The sequence below is a fragment of the Hoplias malabaricus genome, chromosome 5 (assembly GCF_029633855.1).
Source record: "Hoplias malabaricus isolate fHopMal1 chromosome 5, fHopMal1.hap1, whole genome shotgun sequence".
Taxonomy (NCBI): domain Eukaryota; kingdom Metazoa; phylum Chordata; class Actinopteri; order Characiformes; family Erythrinidae; genus Hoplias; species Hoplias malabaricus.
In genome coordinates this window covers 57,180,313-57,204,873 of record NC_089804.1, presented here as the reverse complement: position 1 = coordinate 57,204,873, position 24,561 = coordinate 57,180,313, and the positions used below count along the sequence as shown (strand labels likewise).

Genomic DNA, 24,561 nt, shown 5'->3' with positions numbered 1-24,561 from the left:
TGCATATTTTACACTCTCTCAGCTCAGAGAGAGAGAGTGTGTGTGTGTGTGTGTGAGAGAGAGTGAGTACGTATTGTTCCCTTTCAGGTAGCAGTAAGTTACAGGGACTAATTTAGTCACTCCACTTTCCTGTGCATTTATTTCCTCTCACTCACGTTGGTGAAACACACACACACACACACACACACACACACACACAGAGACACCCCTACCTCTCATGGAGGTTGTTTTGCTTCTATTATCTTATCTCACTTATGCTCATGACTCCTCTATGACTTTACAGCCACGTACAAGAAAAGCACACATCACCTCCTCCTGGTATTTGAACGGATAACTGATTGTAAAAAGAAATAATACAACAGTGATGTCCAGCAAACATCAGCAGGCCAACATTAAGCATGAAAACCTGTTTGTTATTGTTTCAAAACCAACTACAACAGAAGATGTGCTCAGAATCGCACCCTGTTATAGAAATAGTGCCCTGTAGTGGGTGTCTGCCGTTGTTTAAATTGTCAGTGATGACCCTGAGTCAGTACAGTGCGTCTCAAATTGTAGCGTACAGCCAGTGTACAGCACGCAGTATATCCCATAATTCAGTGAGGTTGGTGAATTAGTAAGATTGTTTATGCGACAGGAAGAAAACCCGAGGCGTTTTTATGAAGTGGTAGGCTTTGGGCCATAATGTAAATTATAACGAATATTGGCTGCAGAATTATTGTGGTAAGCAGTAATATCAGGATTCAGATTTAATGTTAGTCATGAAAACCACTTCTGAGTATCACACAGCCTTAAGCTGAAACTCATCCTGGGTTTGGGGAAAGGTTCAGTTGGCCGGGTTAATTATAGCCCTTTTCCACCAGCGTGGGACAGGTTTGATTCCTGTTTGAGCAAGTAATTTAGAACCATTGGGTGCTTTTCCACCAACGTAAATACGTTCCTGAACTAGAAAGGTTAATTTCCAGCTAGAACCAAAGCATAGTAGGTACTTCAGCATGAACCGTGATGACGTCCGTGGGATAGTCCAGCTGAAGAAGCCCCAGAAAGAGATTTATGGCGCAGTAGCTGGAGGGGGGTCCTTTGCCTGCAGACCTGATATCTACTTTCTGAAGTAAATTTGTAAGGAAATAAAAACCCATCCATCCATCCATTATCTGTAACCGCTTATCCAGTTCAGGGTCACGGTGGGTCCAGAACCTACCTGGAATCATTGGGCGCAAGGCAGGAACACACCCTGGAGGGGGCGCCAGTCCTTCACAGGGCAACACACACATGTATTCACACACTCACACCTACGGACACTTTTGAGTCTCCAATCCACCTACCAACGTGTGCTTTTGGACTGTGGGAGGAAACCGGAGCACCCGGAGGAAACCCACGCAGACACAGAGAGAACACACCACACTCCTCACAGACAGTCACCCGGAGGAAACCCACACAGACACAGAGAGAACACACCACACTCCTCACAGACAGTCACCCGGAGGAAACCCACGCAGACACAGGGAGAACACACCACACTCCTCACAGACAGTCACCCGGAGGAAACCCACGCAGACACAGGGAGAACACACCACACTCCTCACAGACAGTCACCCGGAGGAAACCCACGCAGACACAGAGAGAACACACCACACTCCTCACAGACAGTCACCCGGAGGAAACCCACGCAGACACAGAGAGAACACACCACACTCCTCACAGACAGTCACCTGGCGCGGGACTCGAACCCACAACCTCCAGGACTCTGGAGCTGTGATACTGCGACACTACCTGCTGCGCCACCGTGCCGCCCTAGAACATATTTAATTTAATAAAATTAATATTAATATAACATGTACTTTGTTGCAGTAGTGTGTTCCTGAAAGTAATAAAAGTATAATTTAGTGTTGTTTTCATATCGGCAAGAATATCGTTATCGCCCAAACACCCTGAAATATTGTGATATTATTAAAGGGCCATATCGCCCACCCCTACTGTTAATAGGCTTTGTTCATATCTCTGTGTGGCCTGTCTGTGCTCAGGAGTGAGTTGTCAGTTCATGATGATGGAGGAGGAAGTGTGGACCTCTCTCTCTCTGCCTCCTGTCTGCTCCTCAAACTGGACCATCACCTTCCTGTTGCTGTCCAGTCACACGCACATGCTCAGAGGAGATTTTAAAAAGTTGTGTGTGATTTACTTTCACATTGCTGTGCTTCAGTGTTTCCTGTTTATTAAAGGGATTTACAGCCAAATTTAAAAGGACGCCCAGGTCAGTTATTGAGACTGTAATTCACAGTGGGCTGCCGAAGAGAAACGTACAGACTCCGATAGACTTTACAATTGTGGTGATAGGATTCGAAAGTCTCACTATTACACACTCTCTCTCTCTCTCTCTCTCTCTCTCTCTCCCCTCCTTCTCTGGGTTATTAGTCTCGGTGGTGTACTGTAGTGAGAGAGGAGCCAGGTGGCAGATTGTGGTCTGGCTGCTATTTGCATTTCACTGTAACTGCTGGATTTTTTTTTTTCCTGAGGAGTAAAGCTGGAAGTCACTGAGAGTTCAGTGTGTGTGTGTCTGTGATTTCAGACGGTGAAAGTCAGAAAGAGTTGGAAGTTGAGCGAGTGAGAGAGAGACATATGGACACAGTTTAAATAAGAAGGAGCGAGGGGTGGGTGAGGGAGAGAGAAAGTGAGAGCGCAGGTTTAAGTTTAACTAACTTCTCTAAACTTTTCAATCATTCTGCAGCTCTCTTCTTGTGTGTCTTAAAATGGCGGGGTTTGTTTGCTCTGATCAGTCCCCTTCACTTTTAACGATGGTTACTAAAGTTTAATGTTGCTGTGTTTGAATGAACACACATTTGAATGAACACACACACACTAGGAGTGGACAGATCATGATGTTTATGGCTGATTCTGAATGACTTACAGCTCATTTCACCACCAGAACACTTTATTTACCTCGTTCTTTATTCTGAAACTTAGTGGAATACGTGAAACACATGGGCACTGTTGTGGTTCTTTCTCGTAGCTGTAATCTTTAATGATCCAGGACCCAGTCCATATGGAAGCTAATGGTGTTTTTCTCATTGGTCAGTGAGGCACAGCTCAGTATGGTTTTAAATGCTGGATCACGCAACTTATCCCTTATAGCCACGAGACCAGTGTAGTGCCGTAGTGTCCGAGCCAAATTTGCTTCCCGTTTCTGCTCGGGCACGAATGGGTGGAGCTAGACACAGTGCCGATCACTGATTGGTTAAAAACAATAATTACAGAATTGTCTCGAGGCACAACATTACAACTGCGGTTTTTACTGTAGAACTGGACACAGGCTTGAGTCGCTAACAGTGGAGGGTAATACAGACCGCTCTGATTGGTCAGCTGCTGAGATACACGCCCTTATTTCTGTATGGTCAGAGGGGCAGGTCACATCTGGAGTTCTGCAAAATGACATTGTGAAACAGTCAAGTGACACAAAACGGGGAATCAAGAACCACAACAACTGTAGTGGAGTCAACAGGAAACAATGTTTACGTCAGTGTTGTGGGGGAAATCGCTCAACAAAAACACATCCTCCCTATACTCCGCCCACATTCACGGATCTGATATGCCATGGGAAATGGTCTGAGCTACTCAAACGGTGTCCAAAATGGCTCCCTATAACTTAGAAGAACTTTATTGGCCATTACGCTTACACAGAGGAATTTGTTCTCTGCATTTAACCCAATCCGTGCAGTGTAACACACATTTACACACACTAGTGAACACTAGGGGGCAGTCAGCGGTGAGCAGCTCAGGCCAAAGTGCCCAAGCAACAGTTAGGGGTTAGGTGCCTTGCTCAAGGGCGCTTCTTTCATGAACTGCCTGCTCTGGGGATCAAACCGGCAACCTTCCAGTTACACACACAACGCAGGTAGCTGCTGTCGACTAGTGAAAATGGGTTGTACACGACTTTTTTTGCCAAAGAATTGTCCACTATGTTTTTGAACACTACTGCAAAAGGGCGGAACCTCAGAATAGTGCATTATATGCGAGGTTAGCTCAACACACTCGTGTTTAAACCTGGACTACTGTTTGAATGAGGTTCAGAACAAGGGTGGCCAATCAGAAACAAGCTCATTTTTTAAATTTTAAAAACCTAAAATGTAAAAAATGGGCTGCTCTGAGTGAGACAAATGAGTGAGAGGGTGAGTAAAATGATCAGTGAGTCACGACTGTGTTTGATACATAAACCCATATATATGTTACACATGGACTTTAGGGAGAAATATAATGGACATGTAGCATATGGGCCCTTTAATTTGTAAAGGAATGAAGGAGCAGAAAGCACTGGGCATCTTTTTAGGCACAAACAGTGTATTTTATTCTGAACGTCCCTACACTGCCAGTCTTTGTCTCGTTACTCTGTGCTTTTGAAAGCCCAGGCTACACACACACACACACAGACAGAGCGTCACACAATCTGCCTGTAGTACCCCACACTGCTGCTCCAAAAATAACCCCAGCTGCACTCTTTCTCCATCCCTAGTGCTTTCTCTCTCTGTGGAAATGTAGCTCAATCAGCTCTCTTACACTCAGCGTTATCTCGCTGTGTGAAACTGTTGAGGTTTTTCCTCTGTATATCGTCTCCTCTCAATCTGTATCTGTATTGATTTTTATTCTTCTTCATTGTCTGAACATATCAGCTGCACTCTGTCTGGGCTATAATTTCCAGAGGGCCAATAGAAAGGCTCCAAAACCACTTGCAAAACCATCTCTTTAAAAGTTAAGAGTATTTTTTTTCATGTTCTGTGTAGCCATTACAGGTTTAACATTATAATATAATATTTCTACATTTCAGTTAATCCAGTAAATCACTATCTCGTGTGTGGAGTGCGCAGTGAAGTACTTTAACACAGGGTGCTATTATAATTGTTAGTGCTTTGGCCGTTAAATGGGGGGGGAAAAAACAGCTGTGCAGATGCCGTCTTGGCGGAGTGACATAGTGATGTCATGAAAACTGTTAAAGGATCAGTTCAGAGTCAAACTGCCGGGTTGTGCTCATTGTCTGAAGAAGGTGTCTTTAGTTTTGCACCTGAAATTACTTGAGTTACACCGTGTGAAACACTCAGATTGTTTTGTGGTGGTGAAGATAGTAGACAGAAGTCTTGGGTTTTATGTTTATAATGCATCTGGCCAATGGGTGGAGAGGGATAATCCCACCGGGGTTAGCTAGTGGAGCAACATAGCCGGCTTTAGACGTTAGCATCATAAAACAATATACAGTCGTTTATGAATTTCCTTCATATAATCATATACTTCCTGAATCTAGGGCCTACTCTTTCTGGTTCAAAGGAAAAGCCTTGTGTCCTTTATGAGGCAGGGTCACATGAAATGTTGACATAATGAAACGTAATACGTCACATTTTTGCTATTCTTTGAAACCCAGGACATTACCCTCAAGTCTAAATCTCTTTCAAGGACTTCTGATGGGAACAACGTAAACTCTGGACCCACGTGAATGACTGCCTCCACAGTGACACCTGTGACAAATGATTTGCAGACGTTGGTTTGGCAAAAATAGACTTATCTGCTCTTGTTTTCTTTGGTGGCTATTTAGTTCTGTGCATGTACCTCTCCACATGTGAGGAGGTTTTTAGAGAGTAGCTACTCTTCAGATTTCTGGTTCCTATCTCTGCTACAGGAAAAATTCTGGCTTTTTTTTTGTCAAAACCATTCTCAGTGACATTGGATATATACATTTTGGCTTATTTTTAAACAGAATTCCTTTATTTAATTTAAATATTAATAAAGCTTCTGTTACGAGTAGCTAGCTTAGCATTGATGCTCCAGCTCAAAACCAAAGAAATAAGCTCAGACGCCGCCCATGCCGTAGTGGAGGGGCTACGTTTGGGACAAAGGGTGCATGTAGTTCATCTACCAAGCCACCAGAGGGGGGGCATCCCGACTCCTGATCGGTGCACTCTTGTATTAGTCAAGGAGACGTCTAGCAGCCAAACAGACCAACAACAACAACAAAAACATGCACAGAAAACAGGTTTTTCCCAAGCACAGAATATACATTTGCAGAAACTACTGCAATTTAAAGATCTTTATTAGACATATTATTCATATTATTATTTATAATAATATTATGAAAATTTTAATGTGATGTTTGTAGCGGCCAAAGTTATCACAGTTGTATCACTGTATTCAAAAAATGTGCTTAAATATTTTAAAAAGTATAGATACTCAAACTTATGTCATTTCACCAAGTTGTATATTGAATATCACAAATAAAATTAGCAGCACTATGAATACTCATTAAAAATAAGGTAAAAAACAAAAAACAGGACAAAATAAACAAGTTAGTAAAGCTGTAAAAGTCACGTAAGATTAAGATAGCAGTCATTGTATTATATGTTTAACCAGTAATCCCTTACAATACACATATAAACCTCAATTTAGTTTTTGTGGAAAGCACATTTGCTAAACAGACAAAATTGAGGTCCCTATTTAAGAGGCATGTTCTTTAGAAAAAATTGTAGATCACAAATGAAAATACAGTTGAATATAAAACATTTCCAAAGGTGGTATTTGGAAAAGTGGGTTACCGAGCACCATTCAAGGTGAAAAGAGTCTCAGAACTTCTTCACAGTTTCAAGTGGGGGACACAAAAGCACTTGAATAAAATTCAGAACCATTTAAGGTGGAACAGAGCAGTGAGTTTGTAATTTTTATCAAGTATGTGTTTTTTTTTTTATTTTTTTTAATTTTTGCCTGTGAGAGACGTCACAAAATTTAACTAAATGACTAAACCAGTGCATTTCTACAGCCACACTTTACAGCATATGTTTACAGGGTATTAGCGTTAGCTAAGTTAGCCTATAGTTAGCCTTCAGCCTCAAGCTCTGTTACTGTGCTGTTTCCCCAGTGCAAAACAAATTCTAATTTAAAATTTATAATTGTAACACTAACAGACAGGTTTCATGTCTAATCTTTATATTTTACAGTTCATTAGCTCAAAAATAAGATAAAGTCGCACCTTATAAACGAGACCAATGCTAACAAAGCACTGCTTCTTTCTGCGGCGTCTCTGCGCTGCTGCGCTCTGGTGTCATGCTGGTGCTGGGTTTGTATTTTATTAGCGCACACATTGACAAACTGTCAGCAAGTGTGTTTCAACAGGTTTTTCTCAGTGGCTTTTCAAGCCCAAGCTGGCATTGAAAATGTAATAAAAGCCTCCCTTCAAACTGACTCCTCTGTCTTTTTTGGCCTGTGGTTCACCCAAACACAGGGGCATTAACTCTGAACTGAAAACTGTCTCGGGAACTGAACCGGGGATTCAGTTTAGAGTTAGATGAAGTCCTCTGTTGTTATGGACATGCTGTAATATCTCTCTCGCTCTCTTCCTCTGCCTATTAATTGATGGAAAAATAGCTGTTAGTTTGTAAAGGCCAGTGCATTCATAACATTTATAACCCGATCTAGTGTAGTTCAGACAAGACATCGGTGGTTCCCAGTCTCTTAGGACATTTTTATTTACACCTGTAGGTTCCATTTGGATTTTTACACAAGGGTAAAAAAATCCAAGTGCAGCAAACATGTCACCACAAACCACGTGAGAATCTTCTCACCTCTGATTGGTCAGACCTGACCTAGCACTTTTAATAATCCAGAGAATTTTGTTAAACAGAGAAAGCTAAACAGAAAAGCTGTGGTGAACTCATCAGAAAGGGTTTAACAGGTGAGTCCAGGATGTGTTGGTGAGGATTATAGGGAGAGAGAGGATGATTTTCTCTGTTGTAAAAGAGCATAAGGTTAAAAGGTTTTGTTTCACAGCCTCCAAAACTTCATAAGGTATTATTATAGTTTGTCTCAATAACGTTAAATGTATTTGTTTCAACGACCAATAAAACACTGTCAAGCTTGGCCCAGTTTGGCTTTAAGCCGCTGTGTTTCGTGTTGAAGCCGTAGTGATGTTTACACCTGAAGGGCACAAGTGTGACTGGGGACATGGCGCCGATTAGCAGCTAAACTGCTAAACAGTCCGCATCTGAGTGTGATTACTATGTTCACACCCGTTCTAACGAACTGCATCAAAGCTGAAAGGCCGAGCTGGATTTAACCGAATCAAAAAGGGCTGGTGTGAAAGCGTCGCGGAGCAGTCAGGAGGCTCACACACACAACACACTTCACTGAAGCCTCCAATCACCACAGTCTGCTTTAGATAATGGCTGCTTTGGCTCACACTCTTGGCTGGAGCAACCGTGACTCGTGAAGCTGAAACATTTCTGTGAGGATTTGATGGCATCTGGCCATTGGATACTGGATCACAAACAAGGTTTTGATTGGATGGTGCTTGACACGGAGTATAGCAACTTTCAAATCACAGTATAATTATACAACTCTACGTACCAGAAAGCAGCTTTACAGAATTAGTATCAGAAAGATAATGTGCATCAGAAAACCTCATGTGAGCAAGCTGAGGCCGGCAGTGGTGAGGAGAAGCTTCCTCGAGGCTGGAGGAAGACATCTTGGGTAGAAACAAGACTCAGAAGAGTGATGGAACTAATGGGTATTAAGGCAATGATAATAATAATAGTGAAAATAATGGTAACAATAATAATGCTACTATTAATATTAAGTGATATCTATCTGGGTGCTGGGAGATGGATTGTCTGCTGGGTTCTCCTGTGGTATAGCAACTTTAAGCTCATGTGCAGCTGCTGTGTGGCATCATGCATCCTGATTGGGGAATCCTGTGTACAATGGGTGTACATTCAAGTATCGGAATTCACGGACTATAAGGGATGGTGAATATTAGCCTCTAAGCCCCAGTGTAAAGTTAAGGAAGAAAATCCAGACACTAAACATGTCTTGGCTGATCTGTTCCAGTCAGGTTAAGGTGGATTCTTTTTTTGGCCACACTCTCATTATCAAAAAAAAAGCATGACCCTTCCTGTGTTGGTTCTTTATTTTTTAAATGCAGAAATATATTGAAGTCTGTATCTGACACTGTCCACATTTCCTCTTTCTGTGTTTATCTGTTTCCTGGCTCTCTCTTCTGGTTCAAATCCAGGACACAGCCTTTTGCTCTCTCACTCTGTGTGTGTGTGTGTGTGTGTGTGTGTGTGTTACTGTAATTGTTGAAAACGTGTCTTTGGGGAAGAGCGTAGTGAGTGTGTGGTGTTTTTTCGGCTCCGTGTCGGTGAACTCTGGAGGTGAAAGTGTCAGCGCTGTCGAAACTCGGCAGGAAATGACGAAATGGACAGCTCTTCAGTTCCTGATATTGTTTTTATTCTTATCTTTTAGACTTTGTCTTGTGAAGTTCAGAGGGTTGCTGCATAGTTTTGTTTTTTAGTTTCAAGTTCAGTAAGTTTTAAACACAGTTTTAATACCATATATGGAATAATGCAGCGTTCAATGTGCAACAATACACCCGACTCAGACATAGAATATACCAGTGATTTATTAAAATGAGTGTTGTCAACATTACTGTGTTTAAGGCAATGTCAAAGATTCTGGGAAACTGCTTTTCTCTCTGGTTTGTTTGCGTTCAGAAGCTCTGCATCTTTTAAGATGGAGACACTAGTGCAGTATATGGTCTGACAGACAGTGTATAGAGTCATAGCTCAGTAGCCTTTAACATTCTCATCAGGTGCCATTTATCGCTGTCTCTTTGATGCATTTACATGTACTGTCCTCTAGCATTTCATCAGTGGTTGCTTTCTGGCCACAGTTTCACTGTTGACTTCATATTTTTTGATCCAAAGCACTTTATGGAAGTGGCTTGTAACTCACTCACTCACTCACTCACACTTACTTTTAAAGGCTAAGCACCACTTAATGGACCTCCATGAATGTTTGACATTATTGTAGTTACTGACAGATATAAGTATGAATTAAAATGAAAATAGCAGCTTAATCTGCTTTAAAACTGACAATTTTATTAAATTGACCGAAAACCCGAGCTCGCAACGGAAATTCTCGAACGCGACCGTGACGTCACTGGTGGACAACAGCTGAACAACGCCGCGGTAAAACACCGTTATGACTGACTGTTATGACAGTATCTAGCTAAATAACCAACATTATTCATGACAATAGCCTAGCAATAAGCTAAACTCAAATGTAGAGGTACCGTTATTCTTGTAAATGTGATCGAAGTCGAACTCGAATTCATCCGACACTATAAACCTCCGTAATGCAGCTACGTAGCCGAGTATAATCTGAGCCACCGAGTTTAGCGAGTCAAGCTAACGTTAACTAACACCAACTAAAACAGGCGAAGTGAGTGTCCTCACCCTGTTTACCTCCATGTTACAGAGGCTCTTGAACACCTTTCGTTGGTGTCCTTACATGCCCATATTGTTGGAAAAGCGCCAGTGAAATGAGCTACAGATAACGGAGTGAGCGGAGGGTCCTTTCCAAAGTGCCCATTTAAAGTGGACAAATTTAGTCCATTTTCTGGATATTTTGGGATCTTTGGGTCATTTGTTCACAGATGTCCCACTGTACATTGAATGATTGCAGCCAAAAACAACACACCTTTTCCTCATTTTGCATTAAATTAAGTGCAGCTTCTAGAGTTGTTGTCCACCATCTACGTCACAGGCAAGACGCCTATTAGAGTTTCCCAACACCGCTGGGGGGGGGCAACGGTCTTTTAAACCTTATTTCTTCAATTAGTAAGAAATAACATGTTTTCTGACTCTCAATAAACACAAGTTAGGAACTCAACCACTGTATTTAGTTGTTTGACTCTTTCATAAAGCTGCTGCTTAGCCTTTAACAAAATTCTTTAGAAGAGATCTTATCCAGTGCTTTGCATCAGTAACATTGAATGTTTTTTTTTTGGTTTGTTTGTTTGTTTGAAGAAGTGAAAACTATTTAAAAAAAGCTGTACAAGGACAGGTTTCCTACTGAATTGACAAGTTAAAGTGAAAAATATCACTCAAATCCCATATGAAGCCAGAATATCTTCTCACTTGTCACAGACGAGGGACATGAAGGACGTATATCTATTCCCTAAAGTACTGATCAGTCATTTTTACAATATTTTTTCTCACATTATGAGAGCCATTATACTGACACCCAGTGGCCTGGATGTAGTAGCATTATACACACGTACTACTCGTCTACACTTTCACCTGTCATAGAAACCTCCCCTGATATCTCACACAGTGCGAGCATGGGCTTCCTCAGAGACACATGAGGTCAGCCCACAACTTCTTTTCTAGCTGCCACAGAACAGGGGGCTGTCGTACCCAGAGAGCAACCCCCTGAAACTGTGTCTGTGATCTCCTGGTTGATTCTTTTTGATGGCAAAGGTGACCGTCTACTTCTTACGTCTGCATTTTTACACGTCTGAATTTCAAATCTGTTGATTTAGGAGCCTCATGCCAGCTTCATTTGCTGCTGAATCTCGCGACTGACGTATGGCCTCAGAGGCGTCCAGACACACCGTGCTGATGATTTTGTGACCGTAGTATAGCGATATTTTGGAAGGTTCTAGCCCCTGTTTGTGATGAGGTGTACAAGCTGCTGCTCCGAGGGATTTTTGTGAGGCTTTTTTATTTTTTTGTTGGGAATGGGTTTTGGTTTCTTGCCTTGGCAGCATTCCTCACAGTGTCCAGAGGGAAAAGAGAAGCATGAGCCCTCCCTTGGCTCCCTGCACTAACATTGCTCACGGGTCAGCAGCGAGGCCAAGGGACGGGTCATTGAGAGGCCTGGGGTTCAGGGTCAGTGGTTGGCCACAGTGAACACATCGACACGCTCTGTGAGGAAAAGTGATGAGTTTTAGCGAATGCTGAGGACATTTCGGGAGTTTCCGACTTCCATGCTAATGGAAGGAAAGTCACCTTAAAGTTGTTGTCACCTTCTCGTAGGTAGTGTGTTTGAATCGACGACGCGAAGTTCAGAAACACCGGTGGGTCTCACAGGGTCCTGAGTTTTGATTGATTTGGGTCCTTAATCAAAAACAGCAGTGTGGAAAGCTGCTATCGGACCAGGTATAAATCCAGAGGTTCTGAGCGTGGACATCACGGTATTTTTAAAGTAGAGTTTAGTGAAGCTAGTTCCTGGTTCTCCAGAGGCAGCAGATTTGGATTGTGTTCCTGGGGAGCGAGTGTAATCTCACTGAATCAACAGTGCTTTATTAATAAGCCGAACAAAAGCTGCTCTCCTCCTGCGTTCCATCCATCATCAAGATGTTAATTCTGTTTCCTGTGCTGCCATTAAGATGTTGATTAATACCATTGGCTGTTCAGCCGTAATATGATAATAATGAACATACAGTGTCAAACAGAAGTGCTTATTATCTCTCTCTCTCTCTCTCTCTCTCTCTCTCAGGCTTGTGTGTGTGAGTGTGTGTGTTGCTGTGGAGGGATACAAGCCCCCTTTTCTCCACCTCCCTGATACAAGGTGGGCTGCTGCTTCTCCTCCTGTAACACTCCCGTCGGCACGGCAACGAGAAAAAAAAACACATCCTGTGGGTTTTTTTTTTTTTTTTTTTGGTCTGCTCGGAGTACCATCATGAAAGTAGCAGTGTGGCCATAAGTGTGTAGACCAGTTCTCTCCCAGTTGTGTGGAGGATACCTCTTCTACGTTGGTGGCAATGCTCAACGCTAGAGGGGAGTGTAAACTCGCTGTGAGGATTTGATGGAGATCAGCCAACGTAGTGACGTCTGGTGCTGATGTTGAATGATTAGTTCTGGATCACAACCCCCACTCCGGCTCATTCCAGAGGTGCTGGACTGAGCTGCTTCACTCCAGAGAACACGGTTCCTCCAGGTCATGGCTGAGTGGTGTATGTCATTAATTCATCATTCATTCGTTCGTTCCTTTTCCTTAACTGCTTCATCCTGGTGGGAGATTTGTTGTTGTTGTTATGACGGATGGATCCTTTTCCAGCGGTCTGTTTTCTCAGATGTGCAGACCAGACCACCTGGACGGCCACCGATGACCGGCTGCTGCTGCTGCTGTTGGAGCACAATGGGAGTTATTTGCATACCCGTTTTTGTAAAAAAAAAAAAAAAAAAAAATACAAAAACAGAATACATTCTGTTATAGGTGTTATTTTTTGTGTCCGAGGCAGAGGTTGAGAAAGGAAGCAGAAGATATGAGGTCAGAGGGACAAAAAAAGATGCACCTTCCTGAGAGAGAGAGAGAGAGAGAGAGAGAGAGAGAGAGAGAGATGGGGAGGTAGCACCAAGAAAGAGAGAGACAGCAGCAGAAAACAAATTATTCTCCCCTGTTCAGCCTGCCACGGCGAGCGAAGCAAAGCATTAATCTTTTTCCTCGTCTGGAGGGATGGAGGGCTGCAGGGATGTGGTGGACGAGAGGTGGGGGCAGGGAGGTGCAGCGCAGCAGGGTGCCAAACTGAGGATGATGCCGGGTTTTCTCCACCACAGTATTACAAACAGAAATATATTACATATTAGTTCCAGTGCCATATTGATTTTTTTTTATTGCGGTTAATCGTTTAAATACATCGTGATTAACGACTTTGTTGCCCAGAACTGTTATCTAACACACGCACAAACACACGTTTAGCTACATACATGCATTACCAACTCAGGGCTGGGCTCACATGGTCCCTACACAATACAGCGAGACTCTACTGGGTTTTTTGCATTTCCATTTGGCAAATTGGGTTAAGTGAGTGGACTAAACCGTGGGGTGTAAACCTTGCAGAGCGCTGATGGTCCAGAGAGAGTCGTCACTCTACGCCACGCAACGCAGACGACCAGCACCAACTCTCCATCTGTAAAATCTCCAGCTGCAGCAGAGATCACGTTTGTTTTTATCCGACTCACGACGGCAGCTCGTAAAATGACACCGTGGTCTTTTGAAGAGGTTCAAACGCTCCTTGGATCGGTGGCCGACGAAAGAATCCAGCGAGAGCTGGACGCTGCAACAAGGAAGGAACAAACTCTACTGATCTGTCTGAACTGATGACGGAGCTGTGTTCAGTCCCAAACAACAACAACACGCCGATACACCATGAGTAAACACCACTTAATGTTACCGCCGCCGTTGCTGTGGTTTCCAAAGACCACTGTTCCTGTGAGAGACGGGGTTTTGTGATGTCACTGGATACATTTTGTGGGATAGCAGTGGTGGTGGAAAATAAACCAGGGACAAAAGTTAGAGTAGTGCAGGTACCACTCAGTGGAAAAGAGATTTTTAAAAACGCTGTTGGTGTGAGTAGTGTGTAGATTATCAGTTCACTATCAGCAACCTACTTAGCTGTGGTAGTGTGTGTGTGTGTGTGTGTGTGTGTCTTGTTTACAGCAGTGTAGAGTCAGTGTAATCTCTGATGTCCCCTGAGGCTGCGGAGTGTATTTAGTAAACAAAGGTGAGGACTCTGACTCTCCCTCTGTGAGGCGTCTGTACAGGACGAGTGTCTTTTACACACACACACACACACACACACACACGCACACTAAACCTACCACACTGCCACCACTCCACTGTCCCTACACACACTCGTATAGATGATACCCCCAACAGCAGACAGGGACGTGTGTGTTTTCCCAAGTATCTGAGAAACACAAGTGTGTTTCACAGGTAGAGTGACCGTTCTGTGAACTCGCGTCTCTCTCTCTCTCTCTCTCTCTCTCTCACACACACTCACACACACAATTTATTCTTTTTTATTCCAATTACACACTTTTGTCCTTTCACGTTTTTGTCTCATTTTATGCTCGCTTTATCTTTCTCTCTCTCTCTCACTTGTTTTCTCTTGCTCTCTCACTCGTTTTCTTTCGCTCTCTCTCTCGTTTTGTCTTTCTCTAGCTCTCTCTCTCACTCGTTTTCTCTTTCTCTCTCTCACTCGTTTTCTCTTTTTCTCTCTCTCACTCGTTTTCTTTTGCTCTCTCTCACTCGTTTTCTCGTTTTCTCTCTCTCTCACTCGTTTTCTCTTTTGCTCTCTCTCTCACTCGTTTTCTCTCTCTCTCACTCGTTTTCTCGTTTTCTCTCTCTCACTCGTTTTCTCTTTTGCTCTCTCTCTCACTCGTTTTCTCTCTCACTCGTTTTCTCTTTTGCTCTCTCTCTCACTCGTTTTCTCTCTCTCTCACTCGTTTTCTCGTTTTCTCTCTCTCACTCATTTTCTCTTTTGCTCTCTCACTCGTTTTCTCTCTCACTCGTTTTTTCTTTTGCTCTCTCACTCGTTTTCTCTCTCTCTGTCACTCGTTTTCTGTTTCTCTCTCTCACTCGTTTTTTCTTTTGCTCTCTCTCTCACTCGTTTTCTCTCTCACTCGTTTTTTCTTTTGCTCTCTCACTTGTTTTCTCTCTCTCTGTCACTCGTTTTCTCTTTTGCTCTCTCTCACTCGTTTTCTCTCTCTCTGTCACTCGTTTTCTCTTGCTCTCTCTCACTCGTTTTCTCTTTCTCTCTCTCTCTCACTCTCTTTCTCTCTCGTTTTCTCTCTCTCTCACACTCGTTTTCTCTCTCTCTCACTCGTTTTCTCTTTCTCTCTCACTCGTTTTGTCTTGCTCTCTCTCTCTAGCTCTCTCTCTCACTCGTTTTGTCTTGCTCTCTCTCTCTAGCTCTCTCTCTCACTCGTTTTCTCTTTCTCTCTCTCTCTCTCCTCCTTCACTCTCATTCGATTAATAAGAGTACACTGGGTACATTGGTGGTGGTCTCTCAAATTATGCAACAACAGCGAGATGGAGATACAGGGTTTTGTTTCCAGCCGAGAGAGTGTACTGTAGTCAGTGGTGTGATCTGAAGGGGTCCGCTGGATGTCATCAGTCATTTGTGAACAGACGAGGGTCCTAATTTACCTTGTTTAATACAGTGTGGCGTTTCTGACTCACATCACCGTGGATACCCGCCCCCCACATCTCCCTCTACCTTTGTCTCCCTTCACTCTCCCCTATCTCTCTGCCTTCACTCTCTCTCCCTCTCTCTGTCTCTGTCTCTGTGCTTTGAGTCAGTGCAGAGTAGGCTTCTTATTTGTTTTTGTCGTGTTTATTTTCTGTTTTTCTTGAGTGTGCTGCCTGCACCCAGCCGTGTGTGGATTAAGTGCTACGGATCTTCTCCAACAAAAACGCACTCTCACTCCTTTTCTCTCTCCTGCTCGCTCTCTCTTTCTCATTTAAACACACACACACACACACACACACACACACCCAACGGATCATTCTTCTACTTATTGTCCTTCAGCTCACATTGATAATCTCACTGAAAACTAACTCTGCCCTTGAATTGTACAGAACAGTGACACTCAAGGAAACACACACACACACACACACACACACTTGTTTATATACAGTATTGAGACACTACGATATCATAAAAATATAAATAGGTACATCTCGTATGAACTTTAAACAGAAAGTAAGCAAAGAACGCCTTTCGTTGATTTAATTTCCAGTGAAAAAAGACATTGAGGGGTTATTTCTGAGAACAGAGAAATCACTCGCTCTCAATTCTGAGATCTCCTTTCATTTCTGAATAAATCCACAAGCTTCCATCCTTCAGCTGCGAGAACACAACTCAGCGCTTTGGGTCTAAAAAGAGATGGGGACTTTATGAAAAACGAAAAAGATACAAAAGGAGAAACAGCAAAGATTCTCGTGTTTCTCTTGACATTGGACCCCAGGGTTAACTCACATCAGCAGAAACAGAACATGCAAAACCAACTTCTGAGACTGAACTTTGGAGGTGTAGAGAGAGAGAGAGAGAGAGAGAGAGAGAGAGAGAGAGAGATGGAATGCAGGTCCAGACATGGGAAGACAGGTAGAAGAATATAAGCAGGAAGAAGCAATGCTCTCTCTCCTGTTTTCTGATCTCTCTCTCTCTCTCTCTCTCTCTCTCTCTGACAGTGACTCTTCATGCTTGTAAACAGCTGCCTAATGGATCTCTCACACATAAACATCATTAGTCATGAGAGCCGTCCTCCTCCTCCTCCTCCTCCAGTCCTAAATCATTCATGCTCATTTTCTCCTCAAACACGCTGTACCTTTCCCTATGTTCACAGCCAGCTGCTCTCCCTCCCTTGTGTGTGCCTTGTGTGTGTGAGAGGGGAGGGAGAGACGGAGAGAGACTGACGGGATATTGATATTTTTTTTGACTAATTCAGAAATATCTATAACATGTAAAACACCAGAAACATTTTCTGTGAATGCAGAGGCTGTAGATTTGCCCCGCCCCCTTTTCTGAGTCTCTCCAATTACGGTGTGAGCTCAAGGATGAGGTTAAACAGAGCTTCTGCTCCTCGCTGCTCACTGCTGTGCACTCAGGGTCGGGGCGAGCTGAAGGTGCATGGCGATACCAGGGGTTTGTCTTTTAAACCTTATTCCTTCAATTAGTAAGAAATAACATGTTTTCTGACGATCAATAAACACAAGTTAGGAACTCAACCACTGTATTTATTTGTGTGACACTTTCATAGAGCTGCTGCTTAGCCTTTAAGTGTTTACTGTAACCTGATTATTCACTTATTCACTTAAAACACTTATTATACGACAGGTTTCTAATAATGTAGTGGAGTAAAAAGTAAGAAATGTAGTGGAGTTAGAGCTGGACCAAATTTATATCACAATATATTTCTTAAATTTGGTCAAAACAATATAATTCCGTTATCGATGTGAACGATAAACCACAGAAAACCTGCCAAGAACTGACAGGGCTCATGGCATCATCATCAAATAAAAAGAAAACCTTGGCTTGTGCAGAGAATTGACGGCAGCGCCCTTTAATCACCGTCAGTGACTGATGCTGTAAACAACGTATACTGAAATATTGAAAATGTGTTTTAGGGGCGGCACGGTGGTGCAGTAGGTTAGTGTCGCAGTCACACAGCTCCAGGGGCTGGAGGTTGTGGGTTCAATTCCCGCTCCGGGTGACTGTCTGTGAGGAGTGTGGTGTGTTCTCCCTGTGTCTGCGTGGGTTTCCTCCGGGTGACTGTCTGTGAGGAGTGTGGTGTGTTCTCTCTGTGTCTGCGTCGGTTTCCTCCGGGTGACTGTCTGTGAGGAGTGTGGTGTGTTCTCTCTGTGTCTGTGTGGGTTTCCTCCGGGTGACTGTCTGTGAGGAGTGTGGTGTGTTCTCTCTGTGTCTGTGTGGGTTTCCTCTGGGTGCTCCGGTTTCCTCCCACAGTCCAAAAACACACGTTGGTAGGGGGATTGGCGACTCAAAAAAAAGTGTCCGTAGGTGTGAGTGTGTGTGTTGCCCTGTGAAGGACTGGCGCCCCCTCCAGGGTGTGTTCCTGTCTTGTGCCCAATGATTCCAGGTAGGCACCAGACCCACCGTGACCCTGAACTGGATAAGGGTTACAGATAATGAATGAATGAATGAATGAAAATGTGTTTTTAAAACTACTATTAGTGTTATTAAACAATGTTATATTGTGATATATGCTGATGTTGGATGATTGTCCAGCACTAAGTGAAGTTAAAAGTAAAATGTCCCGCAAAATAAAAATACTCCCGTAAAGTACTAAATAAATACTTAAGTACAGTAATGAATTACATTTACTCCGTTACTGTCCACCACTGATTCAGACCGGGGGAGAACGCTGCTGTGGGGTTCGATCCTTGTGGTGTTTTGACCAAAGCAGGTCACTGAGATTTTATTAAGACCCAGAACTGTGTTCACTTGTGGAAAAAGGGGAGCATATGTTCCTTTAATTAAACTTGGACATTTACACACATTAGACACATCCAAATCAAATCTTAATGCCCTCGGATATGATCATAATTATATTATCATGCAGTTCTATGTGTTATCCTACTTTTATTACGGGGTGAACTGTGAAAACATTACTGCATTGTTCCTGCGGTGTTGCTTTGTGCAGATATTGAGTGTCGCCTGACCCCCCACTAAATAAAATCAATGCACTTCCTCCATCTCCCCGTGCATGTGCGGCCCTCTGCTGTCGTTTAAGGGCCGTTGGAGGTCACATGTTTGATATTGATGAAAACTGTGCTGATGGATTTCAGTTTCTCTTTCAGCTCCGCGACTCCCACAGAACTGACCCCGGGTTTACCTTCTCTTCTCTTCTCTTCTGTTGCAGGATGTGAAGCTGGAAGAAGCAGGAGCTCTTAGTTTAAACACTGCTTAACAGGTGAGTGCTGTGGGAGGAGACTTTTCCAGACTCCGCCCACTTCAGTTGTTTCGGGGTTTGGGGAAAGTGGTGGTGCACACATGGACCCCGACGACGTCTTATTTGTTCAACTATAAATGGATGGAGTGATGGGAGAGGTAGAGAAAGGGAGGGAGAGCAGATGGAGGAAAAGTCCAGGTGTGATTCAGTACAGAGGGCAAACACTCATCTTTTTCATCTCCACTGTGTTAAAAAAACATTTCTGAGACGGATGGCTGAGGAGAACAGGGTTGAAGCTGTCAGTTCTAAACAGGTCACGCCCACTTCTCTGGGGTTTGCTCAGCACCGCCTTCTCACAAAACATCATCCACTCACCTCGCCTCACTCACTCATTCACATGGACACATACTCACGCTCACTCGTTTACTCGCTCACATACACACTCACTCACTCACTCACACGTTCGGATACACATACTCACACACTCACTCATAGACTCCTGCATTCACACGATCACTCCTTTATTCACTCACCCCCCCAACACTCAAATACTCACATTATTACTTACTTTCACTCATTCACACACTCACATAAGCTCACTCATTTACTCACCCACTCACATGCACACATACTCACTCACTCACTCACTCACTCTAGCTCATTCTCACACACACACTCCCTCACTCATTCACTCTCACAGATTGAATCATTCACACACTCACTCACAAACTCACGCACACTTATTGACACACTCGTGTCCAAACATACCCAGAGACTCATTCATTCGCACACTCACATACTCACAATCAGTCATTAATTCACCCACATGCATGATCATTTATTTACACACTCACTCACTTCCATACATACTCAAACATGGACTCGTATGTTCACTCATTTACACTCTCGCACACTCACTCACCCAGACACACACACATGTGGTAAACGACACAGTGTGTTGGGTTTTTCTGAGTCACATCTCCTCTACAGAAACATATGAGATCATTTTAGAAGAAGCATAGATTTAGCAATTAATTGCAGTTAGAAAATCTACAAAACCTGTATTCAGATCTCAGATGGCTGGCCGGTCTGTGGGGGGGAAGAAAGAGTGCTGACTAGACTGGAGGTGACCCATTTCCCTGAGGCATTCAGACGGCGAATAATAAACCATTCTCTCGTCCACTGTGCAATTACAGCCCTCCTCTTTTCTTCATGTGAAGAAGCGCTGAAGAGGACCCTCCTACTCTTTCTGTACCTCCACCAAACTCGACTGCTCCTTCAAATCGTCACCTCCTTGTGACCTTTCTCTCAGGACCGTGCTGTTGAGAGGAGAGGAGAAGGAAGCAGCTCTATTAGGGCTGTACGACCTGGACAGAAATGTTATTGCAGTACAGATTAGTCTGGTCTTAATTGGCATTGCTTTTCCTGGGTCGCTTTCCAGGCGCTCGGCATCGTGACGACCCGCGCAGGTGATATTTTTCTGACATAACAGACATAGAATTTGGGTTTCTCTTTGAGCTTCAGAGTTTGTTCATTCAGTGTCAGGGTCGCAGTGGGTCCAGAGATCTGGAATCACTGAGAGCAAGGTTAGGACACACCTCAGGGCTCCACCCAAAAGATTAACTTGAGGCAGTGGCTCCTAAATTAAAAATACAAGGCACCAAAAGCTTTTTGTGACAAACAATAATAGGTCATAAAGCAGTTGCATGTTTGTTTGTTTGTCTATTTATTTATTTGTTTGTTGCAAATGATTTGTTCCTGTTACAATGTCTGCTCCACTTAGCTACTGCTTCCATTGTCACATTTTTGGTTCAAATCCCATATACATGCAGGCCTTTTGATTGGATGCTTCACATTATATCGTTTACCTTCCAAGGTAAAAAGACACATTTTTTTTCTTAAAGTTGCTGCCTGTTGCCATTACAGACTTAACTATTCATTCATTCATTCATTCATTTATTCATTCATTCATTATCTGTAACCCTTATCCAGTTGGATGGGGTCCAGTGGGTCCAGAGCCTACCTGGAGTCATTGGGCGCAAGGGGGGAACACACCCTGGAGGGGGCGCCAGTCCTTCACAGGGCGACACACACTCACACATTCACTCACACACTCACACCTACAGACACTTTTGAGTCGCCAATCCACCTACCAACGTGTGTTTTTGGCCTGTGGAAGTAAACCGGAGCACCCGCAGGAAACCCACGCAGACACAGAGAGAACACACCACACTCCTCACAGACAGTCACCCGGAGGAAACCCACGCAGACACAGGGAGAACACATCACACTCCTCACAGACAGTCACCCGGAGGAAACCCATGCAGACACAGGGAGAACACACCACACTCCTCACAGACAGTCACCCGGAGCGGGAATCGAACCCACAACCTCCAGGCCCCTGGAGCTTTGTGACTGCGACACCTACCTGCTGTGCCACCGTGCCACCCGTTAATTAACTGTTTTACACACAAATGTATATTTTTGTCACAGTCTAGAGCCCTGCACCCTGAACAGCACCAGTCCATCACTGAAGATACTGAATGTACCTCAGTTTTTATCTGTGATTTACCTCAGAGACAGGATGGATTCCGAAGTAGCAGCAGCTATTTTTCCTCACTTTAGCTCTTTAGGAGTTCGGGATTCGAGAGAAGAGGACTACTTTGAGGAGACGTGTCCTCCGCCCGACTTCTTCTGCTATGTTTTGAAGTGCTGCCTCATGTGATTGCCTTTCCCCGAGAACGACACATCACAGTGCCTTCAGAATTCAGCCGAAATAAGGGCGCTGCCTTATGCTGTGTTCCGAATGGGACAGTCCATTTCTCAGGAGCGTGCCTATGCTGCCTGTAAATGCTGCCTGCTTCACACAACGGATCGTGGCGTTCCATTGAGCTGTAATGGGGAGGATACAGCTTCTGCCAATGCTACTCTGGGCTCAGCACCATAGAAACTGCACTATGTAACTTTTGAGGGAGGGTTAGGCAAGCACCACCCTCCTTCCCCCTTGATTCAGGACCTTGTTGTAGAAGTGTATTACCAATGTAGGTGTTCTATCAGAAATCCCTCAGACAGGAGTGATTATTGTTTAATTCCTATGAAATCTGTGAGCGTTTGATCCCCAAGGCTCAGCTTCAGCAACACCCCGCAAGGGAAGACTCTCACGAGGCACCAAACAGAACGTTTCAGTAAATAGCAAGACGACGCACACTTGTTCAGTTCCGTCTCGTAGCACTGCGCTCGCACGTGTTTATTCATCCACAGAGCTGTGCTCCTCAATTAGGTCCGGTGTCAGTTCTGAAGCTCCGTCTGGAGCCTGCCGCGCCACCATCGAGGGGGTTGGCTCCGAACCTCCGCACGCCACCCGTCTTTTAATTGGGAGAAGCGGGTCTCTGTGGCTTTTTGAAAGGCAAATGAAACGTAGCACATTTCTCCCCCAACATGTGACAACTGATGTCAGTGTGTACACGGTGGAGCGGGAGGTGCGTTGAAGAAAAGATCGGCTAATTGAGAGAAATTGTCTGGATTCTCGCTCTGCTCCGGTGTGCAAGGCTGTCTACAAGACTGTGAAGGAGGCAGTGTGCTGAAACCTGCCGTCTCCGCTTTGGGGAACGATGACTTGATGCTTCAGATGACAATTAGAGAAGGGCTCATCATCGCCTTGAAAACCGCTGACAGGTCGAGCTGGAAGACATGACACAGTCCAGCATCACAGTGTATCTACACTTCTGGGAAGGCTAGACAGGAGATTACGGAACATTTGCTGCGAGGGTTTGATGGCATTCAGCCATGAGAGCAGTGGTTAAGTCGGAACTCATCCCGAAGGCTTTGAGAACACAGTTCCACTGCTCTATAGCCTAACTCTCAAGATCGTGGAGAGTGGACAGATCCTTCCACTCGCTCAGTCACTCACCCCTGTGGATAGTTTCAGACAGTAACCCAGTCACTCATACACTCACCCTGTCACTCTCTAAATGGATTCACTGAATATAAGCAGTGGCCACACATATTTGGACGTACAGAATAGCATATGTTCATCTGTTACAGGGTGCTGTAGGCCTCGAGGCTAATGTGGTAAACTGCAATGTAAAAAAAGATGCTTAAATCCCTTTATGATGCTTTTGTTTTAATAACTGTCTTTTAATGTCAATGCACTGGGGTGGTTTTAATGTGTGGTGAAACCTGTTGCAGTACATAGCGGCTTAATAACTAGAGCATTTTATTTCGTATACAAATACGTCTCAAAGATAAGAACATCATCAGGACGTCCATTTTATTTACTGTCTGCAAGGAGACAAGGTACAGAGCGGCCAGCCCCTGAGAGAGTGAGTGAAAAGCAGAGAAAAGTAGACAACAGTAGTGAGGAATTGGGGAAAACAGACAGACAGAGACGGAGAGGGAGGTGTAGAGAGAGAGAGAGAGAGAGAGAGAGACATCTCAGAGTAAGATACTGAGAGAAAAAAGGAAGAGGGGGAATGAGAAATAAATGGAGAATGAAAGAGACAAGGGGCCTGGATAAAGATGGAGAAAGGTTGATAGAAACCCGGACGTTAATTGATAGAGAAAGGAGGAGAGAGAGATGGAAAGCTGGAAAGGTGTAGAGAGAGGAAGAGGGAGGGAGGTGGAAACAGAAGGGAAGGAGACTGAGAGAGATGGGAGAGAAGAAAGACTGGAAGTGAGAGAGACGGTGAAGGAGAGTATGGGAGGAGAGATGGAGAGAGGGAAAGGAGACAGGGGAAGGGGGAGAGGGCTCTCTCTGTCTACACTCTTGCTGTATCCCTCTCTCTCCCTCTCAGCAGGGTTTACCTCTCCGTTGCATCAGCGTCTCATAGACCAGACAGACTGACCAATCACGCGCTCGTTCCTCCCCCTCGCCCAGCACTCGCTAATCAGCTGGAAAATATGGAATGATAGATTCCTGTGTCAGAAAGTCTGCTGAGCGGCATGCTGGGAGTGTGTGTGTGTGTGTGTGTGTGTGTGTATACAGCGAGACATTCAGGATAAAGCTTACTGTAATGTGAAAAAGTATAAATACAAACCCCATTTCCCAAAAAAGTTGTTATAACTAATCTATATGTTGTTAAAGCAACACTGGGTAGTATTTTTATCTTAAAATTACAGCTTCAAAATTGCCGTGATGCTGCACCGAGTTGTAATAAGGAGATTGAGGCATCTGTTATTGCTACTCTGGGCTCAACACAACAGAAACTGTGCTGTGTAACTCCACCATTGATTTCAGGACCATGCTGTAAAAGTGACCTATATTCTACAGTGTTTGAGTGGAGCCCATGAGCAATGCTATCATCTTACCTAGTGTTCCTTTAAATTATTCATTCATTCATTCATTTTCTGTAAGCGCTTATCCAGTTCAGGGTCACGGTGGGTCCAGAGCCTACCTGGAATAATTGGGCGCAAGGCGGGAATACACCCTGGAGGGGGCGCCAGTCCTTCACAGGGCAATACAGACACACAGACACCTTCACTCACACACTCACGGACACTTTTGAGTCGCCAATCCACCTACCAACGTGTGTTTTGGCACTGTGAGAGGAAACCTATG

The 24,561-nt window shown here is 44.0% G+C and overlaps 1 protein-coding gene across 3 annotated transcripts in view; it reads left to right on the top strand.

Moving 5' to 3' along the window:
- The window catches only part of LOC136696512 (nuclear receptor coactivator 3-like), an 89,727-nt gene that overhangs the window by 35,920 nt on the left and 29,246 nt on the right, over positions 1–24,561 (top strand). The window contains exons 2-3 of one of the 3 annotated variants that reach the window (XM_066670976.1): positions 12,307–12,378; positions 18,975–19,025. The gene's annotated coding sequence lies outside the window, so the exon portion shown is untranslated. Of the gene's footprint in view, positions 1–12,306; positions 12,379–12,613; positions 12,764–18,974; positions 19,026–24,561 lie in introns of those variants that run through there. The other 2 variants (XM_066670977.1, XM_066670975.1) reach the window with 2 other exon arrangements.